Genomic DNA, 6,558 nt, shown 5'->3' with positions numbered 1-6,558 from the left:
GCAGCCACAAGCAGCAGTTCATACCTACCCTCCTCTTTTTCTAGCCAGTTTTAGCTTCTCTCTTCCTTTTTTTTGGTGGGGGGAAGAGCTGTCTTTATGCAATGATCATTATTATTTTTTCTTTCATGCCTTTCCTGCTTCTCGTGTCTGCATGTACCACCTTATTTTGAGAAACAGCTGACTTTTACTTACTTACTTACTTTTACTTCTCTTCCTGGCCAAAACCCACTTCTCTCCTCCAGACCTGCTTGCCCCTTCCCTTGTGAAAGGCAAAGCTTATTCACCTTAGCAGCATGTACTAAATGGCCCTAATGATCCCCAGCTAAACCTGGCAGCTGAACTGAACCAGATGTCCTCCTCTGTACTTGCTCCTTGCATCCCCTGGGTCCATGCCTGCAGCCACCCTGCTCTGCCTCATCCATCCAAAGATGGAAGAGTTTTTCCTGGGGAAGATGCAGTTTGGCCGGTCTGGTAAAGAGCAATGCTGATAATCCTTCCATCCTAGCAAGACTAATTTCAGTACCAGCCCATTGGCAGGGATGTGCCGGAGCGGCTGGAAGGAGAGGCAGCACAGGAGCCCTCACCTTCCCCTGCCAGAAGTCGAACCCACCTCCTCAAGCTGGTGGCTGGGGGAACAGGTTGTTGGTACCAGGTCTACAGTCTTCATCCCGGGAACACCAAGCATGTGGAAGGAGGAGAAATGGGTTTATCGGGGCCCTTAAGGTGTGTGGTTTGTTTTCCATAAGACCTTTCAGGAAAGACGGAGTTTTGGAGCAGCGTAACTAGCTGCCCATGTCCTACAGTGCACTCTCCGGGGTTTAATAAGGCACAAGGCATCTATGGACACTCCTCCCCAGGTGGAGTCTAACAAAATTAAGTGCCTAATACATGTCGAGAGCCTGCAGCAGATGCCCATTCGCACATGCTCACTTGATCTGTCTTTCCTCTCCCAGCTCAGTATTTTCATAAAACTTCTAGGGCATCATTAGCACCCTTTCCCTCACTCACGTGGGAATGAACCTGGCAGAATGTGTAAAATGTCATTTTAGAGGGCTAAGGGTGTCTTGCTAACTGCAGACACACACACACACGTATGCTGTATGCAAAACCTTCATGTTTTACTCAATGATTCTGCCTTTAATATAAACTTTGAAAATAAAAATCAGCCAAGCCAAATAACGTCGTCAAATATCTGCACCTAGCAGGCTGCGGGATGGTAAGCGGCGTAGAAACCGTGCTTCACATTAAAAAAAAAGACAGAAGAAAAAAAGAAAACCTTTCCCCCCAACTTCCTGCATTAATCCTCTTCGCGCACCCCCCCCGCGCGCTGAAGCGCACACACCCCCCACTGCCTCCCAGAAATGAGCTCATTGGTTTCCAGAAAACACCGCATCGTCCCGTCCCCGCGGCAGGGATCCCGGGTGCCCGGGGTGCCTTCGGCTTTCGCGTGGGTGCCGGTGCCCCCCACGGCACAGGTCTAGATCGCTAGAAGTGGGCCAGATGCCCGGCGAGCGGCAGCACGTGGGGACGTGCGCTGGGGAGCTGGGACGGGCTGCGTCACCGCCGTCGTGGATGGTGAAGGTTCGGCAGGGTCCCTCGGCAGGAGCCGACCTATCACAGCTCCGGGCTGATTTCAAACTTCCCTTTTGCGGTTTATGTCGCCTCGATTTATTCATTTCCTCGTAATTTACAGATAGACATCAATGCTTGCTATATTTAAACGGTGCCTGTATCTGTGTGGGGATTGTAGGTGAGCCATTTTATTCGTAGAGTGATGGTTTTAAAGGAAAGTGAGACTTCAGAGTCACCAGTCAGGCTGGCGCTGTCTCATGAGCGAGTATGGGTGACCTGCATCCGTGCCCAGGGATGCCAGGCAAACCCCCTCCCTGGCCCAGGGCACCTGGGACGCAGTTTGTGGCTCCTCCACCTCCCTGCCACCCCACCACAGAGAAGGCTTGTCCGCCTCTCTCCCATCCGCTGCGCAAAGACCAGCCACCATCTGGGCTAATTAGTTCAAATAATAAAATTGTCAGTGGTGCAGTGAAAACTTCCAGGATTTGGTTATATTGGGGGCGGGAGAAGCTCTGGAAGAAAAAAAATCTGTTTCATTTAAAAGGAAAAAAAGATTTTGCACTATTCCCATGCAAATGTCTGTCATTTCTTTCACCATTTTCTTTCGGAAAGCCCAAGCCTGGCAAAAGCTACCATGACCAGTGCTTCAGGACGGTGACCTATGTTAAAAATCACACAGCAGCAGCTCCTCTGGATGGAGGGTCTCCAAATATTTGGGGAAAAGATGAGATAGATATAAGGGATGAGGATAGCATGAATTCTTCAGACCCGGTCTGGGTTTTTCAGCTGTGTTGTGAAAAACCCCTTGCTCTAAACAGCTCTGACCTTTCCTATTTCTTGGAGACTGACGTCTCTACAGTAGATACACGATGAGGTCACTCACCCTGTTTTTGAAGTCTTTCTCTCTCACTACTCCTCGCATGGGTTTTTTCTGTGGGAGGGGACAGTCATGAAGAAGACTAAACCTCTTGATCATGTGTGAAAAAAGGAAATGAAAATGAGTTATTGGAGATGTAACTAGACCTGACCCATAACTTTGGTTTCTGAGGATATAAAAATTGTGACACCCAGGAGAAGTTTGAAAGGAAAAAGGTAGGCATCTAGCTCTAAAAGTGATTTTATCATCTGAAGCTAGATGCTCTGTGCTAGAAACTGGAAATGCTCAGCCTTCTGTTTTACGAGAGAATTATGAATGGCTGTAACAGGAGCGTGAGAAACAATTGATTCAATCACCTCCTTGAGAAAAAGTAATTTGAATGTGGTGGCTCAGGCTGAAATAAGCTGTGTGTCAGCTTCCTATGGGAAAGCCTAGCATAAATGATTGCCACAATTATATTCTGCTGAGCATTTTATGGTTTCTAGGGTGAGAATCACAACTGGCAAGACCCAAGAACATCCTATTCACAATTACAGGAATTGTGGTGTTGTCTAGAGGTTCACTTTCAAGGGTGGTGCCCCATCATGCTTGGCTCTGTGCAAACAGTAAGAAGCACTGCCTACCTTTAGAGCTTGCTGTCAATGTAGAGGAATATCGAGAGAGGACCCAAAAGAGAGCCAAAAGTGTTAGCTAGACCCACAACAAGGTATTTAGCAATGCACATTACTAGATGGCTGCAACCACCAACAAAGAAAATTTCTTCATGACCACATACCAAGGCTAGTACCTATATTAGACCAGTAGAAGAAGGCACAAGACCACATGAGATGAGATAAACAGTCCCCTGATACATGAGCAGGACTTACCCATGAACAGAGACAGGCTAATGCATTTTGGAGACAAACAGCAGAAGTGCTCGAACCTGGAAGTGTCTGACCTCTGCCTGTGCTACTCTAGGCATCCCCAGCTTGGCGAGAGAGTCTGCGTTTTGCAGACCTGAAGAAATCAGGGCATTCCTCTAGCTGCCTGATCCAGACTTAAACATCTGCTCTTCACGAAGGAAGTGAGAAGGAGCAAGGTGGACAACATGACAAGGATCCGATGAAATGCGTTTCATGCATGTGGTGATGCACACATTGCACTAGTATTGACATAGCTGAGAGAGCTTGGCAAGCATATTTCAGCTTCTAAGTTGCAAGTATCTGCTCTAACCTCACTAGATTCATGTGGACATTCACAGACCTTCCTCTGGTAGGTGGTTTCATTGATACTACATGGACATCATTTCTGCCTGGCCAGGAAAGGGATTAAAAGCTGGGGTGAGTAGCCAGGCCAACCGGAATACACAGGTTTTTGAATTTCAGACATTTGTAGAGCAAGAATGCAGAAGCTGGTCTTGAAACCAAAACAGAGCAAGCCCAAGGGTCAAAGATGAAACCACTTCCCAGGAATATGGAGGACACGCATTACTTGTGGTTTGAGAAAAAGTCACCTAACTCTGTCTGTTCTCTTAGCTGGAGAGGCAGAATTTGTGCACAACTCATGACCTGTCTTTTGAAGGGAGCGGGACATGATAGCCAAAGCCTGGGAGACTGATTTCAGAATCAGTCCCCAGCACAAAGTCCCGTGTCTGGCCTCAGTTGGCAGCGCTGTAACTGGAGCTACTGGAAACTGCCAGCTGGCCTGCAGAGACGTGTGAGGCAGCCGTGCTGCGCCAACGCTGTGGAAACAATAAAATGCATTTGCAAAATGAAGTCCTGTGTTTCATCTCCATTGTTTCTAGGGCATGAAGCTACTCCTATCTAAGAGCTGAAAATACGGACTGGGCTCTACCTTTTCTTGACCATTGCCTTTTTGCGAAACACCACCCTGTGCAGAGCCACTCAGACACCAGCTTTCAGGTCAAACTCTGCAAAGTGGAAAAAACAAACCCAAGCCCAGAACCAAGGCATCTGGCTTGTTTTTCAGTTTTCTCTTGAGCACAGGTGATTGCCTTACTCTCTTGCCGGTTGCCAAAAGGGCAACGGCAACCCATCCAATCAGCGTGTTCATCAGTTATTCGATGTCTATAGCTCAAGGAGTGTTATTTTGAGACCCCTAAGTTAGCTCCTCCTTGACGGTCACTTCAGCACAGTCAAGGCGCTGAGCATTTTGCAGGCATTCGGGCAGTTGGTACCTATAGCCCAGCAGCGGAGTCGGCTGTGGGACGCGGTGGGTATAGCCACCCCGCTGGGATGCAAAGAGGATGCACTACCTGGCTACACGCTTGAAAGCAAAGTGCTGGAATGAGCTGCACACCAGCTACCTCCTAACTGCTCTGAGTCACAGGGACCTGGCTACTTCTCTTCAGAGACGACCAAACTCACGAGCACTTGATCACAAATAAATAACTCTCGGCCTCCTACTAGCCAGATCGGAGTTCAGATAAAAAACACCCTGGCAATCTTTAAAATCTTGCTGTCCGAGTTCAGCTAAACTTGACATATAGTTCTGCCTGGGAAAGGAGATACTATGATTGTTTCAAACTACTTGGCTTGGTTTTTTTTTGTAAGTACTCTTTCTCCCCCCCTCTGCCTTTCTACAAGTATACACAGACAATGATCTGAGAACGTGCAAGAGAAAATGCTTTACTTTTTCCTGAAAGCTCTCTGCTGAAGGTGGTGTTTCCCCACCTCCACGCTGCTGACAAATGCTGATGTAAACAGCATGTATATGCCCGTCTAAAAGGCCACAGGGGTTTTCACGTGAATCCTGTGTTTTTTCCACAAACCCTATTACACTGTATTTTAGCTTAAAATATATCTCCTCAATTCTGGTTAACCTACAATCTCTTTAAGACTAATACAGTTTACAGCAATAGGCAAAACCACTTAGCAGAGCCAACTTTTGAATATAGGTACTTCAGCTGCAGAGCTCTGGCACAAAACCCTTTCAAGAAACAATTTTAAGTGCGGCTGTATTAAAATCAGAGAAACCAATACTGACACAAATTGGACACTGAAATTGTTTGAAAACACACCAGCTATGCCTTGGGTGTTGATGGGAGTAAAACATGTCATTTATAACGCCACCGAAATCATAACAGGAAGGAAGTAGACCTCAGAAACTATAAACAGACGTTAACAGAAGTAGGAAGTACTTCAAATGCTTTCATGTAGTGACTGTAAAAAAGATACTAAAAGGAGAAAATGTTTTCAGGGTTTTTTCTTGTTTGCTTTTTTTTTCCACTTTACGTATCCATTAGTTATTTTGAACAGTAAGAGATGGTCACAGAAGTCAAACATAGCTTTAAATTCATCATATGCAAAATAATTTATGGTTCAAATCAACAGCTTGATTTTTCCTTCCACTCTTCCCCCTGCCCCATCCCTCCAAGAAAAATATCTCAACATCTTTGCTTGGTTAAAATAAGTCTTTCACCTGCACCTCTCTGCATTCAAACTAAGCAAGTTGTGTTTGGCCGGAAAGTAGATTGTGCACTTCTCCATCCCTCTTCACAGCCATCAGCTTTAAATCATGCTCCATCAAGGAAAATAATTAAAAGCTTATTCCAAAGCTAAAAATAATGCACCTTGATAGTCAACAGGAGCCTCCACATAAAGAGAGAATGCCCGCCCCCACCTTCAGACTCTTCACAAATCTCCTACCTACTTTTCAGGCCTTGCTCTGTCTGCAAGCTACGCGCCCAAGGACCCTTCTCAGGACCCCAATTTCCAGTAAATAGGGTCTGCCAGGTGAAATTCTCTCCTAGTCTTCACTATTTTAGTTCACTTGTCATCCTCCTTTTCACCCTTCCCCAGCTTTTCCCACTTGAAAGCACTCTGGAAATGAGTAGTAACCACCAGCCACCAGTAACCACCAGCTCCAGCCGCCAGCCCGACGAGCAGCGGTTCAGAGTCCCCAGGCGCTGTGCTGGGCAGGGGGGGCACCAGCCCGGCCCCCAGCCCCGGCAGGCACGGAGGGCAGGGGCAGAGCCCTCCGGTGCGTGGCAGCACCAGATCCCCAGCTCAGGGCTCTGCCGCATCGTCCGTGGTCCGGGAAACCAACAGCCAAAGGGCAACCTCCCTTTTCTCCCTTTTTCTACTAACTGTAGCTAACAGTGCAGACGT

Source organism: Buteo buteo, chromosome 20 (genome assembly GCF_964188355.1).
Source record: "Buteo buteo chromosome 20, bButBut1.hap1.1, whole genome shotgun sequence".
Lineage (NCBI taxonomy): Eukaryota > Metazoa > Chordata > Aves > Accipitriformes > Accipitridae > Buteo > Buteo buteo.
This window is presented reverse-complemented; position numbering follows the sequence as displayed.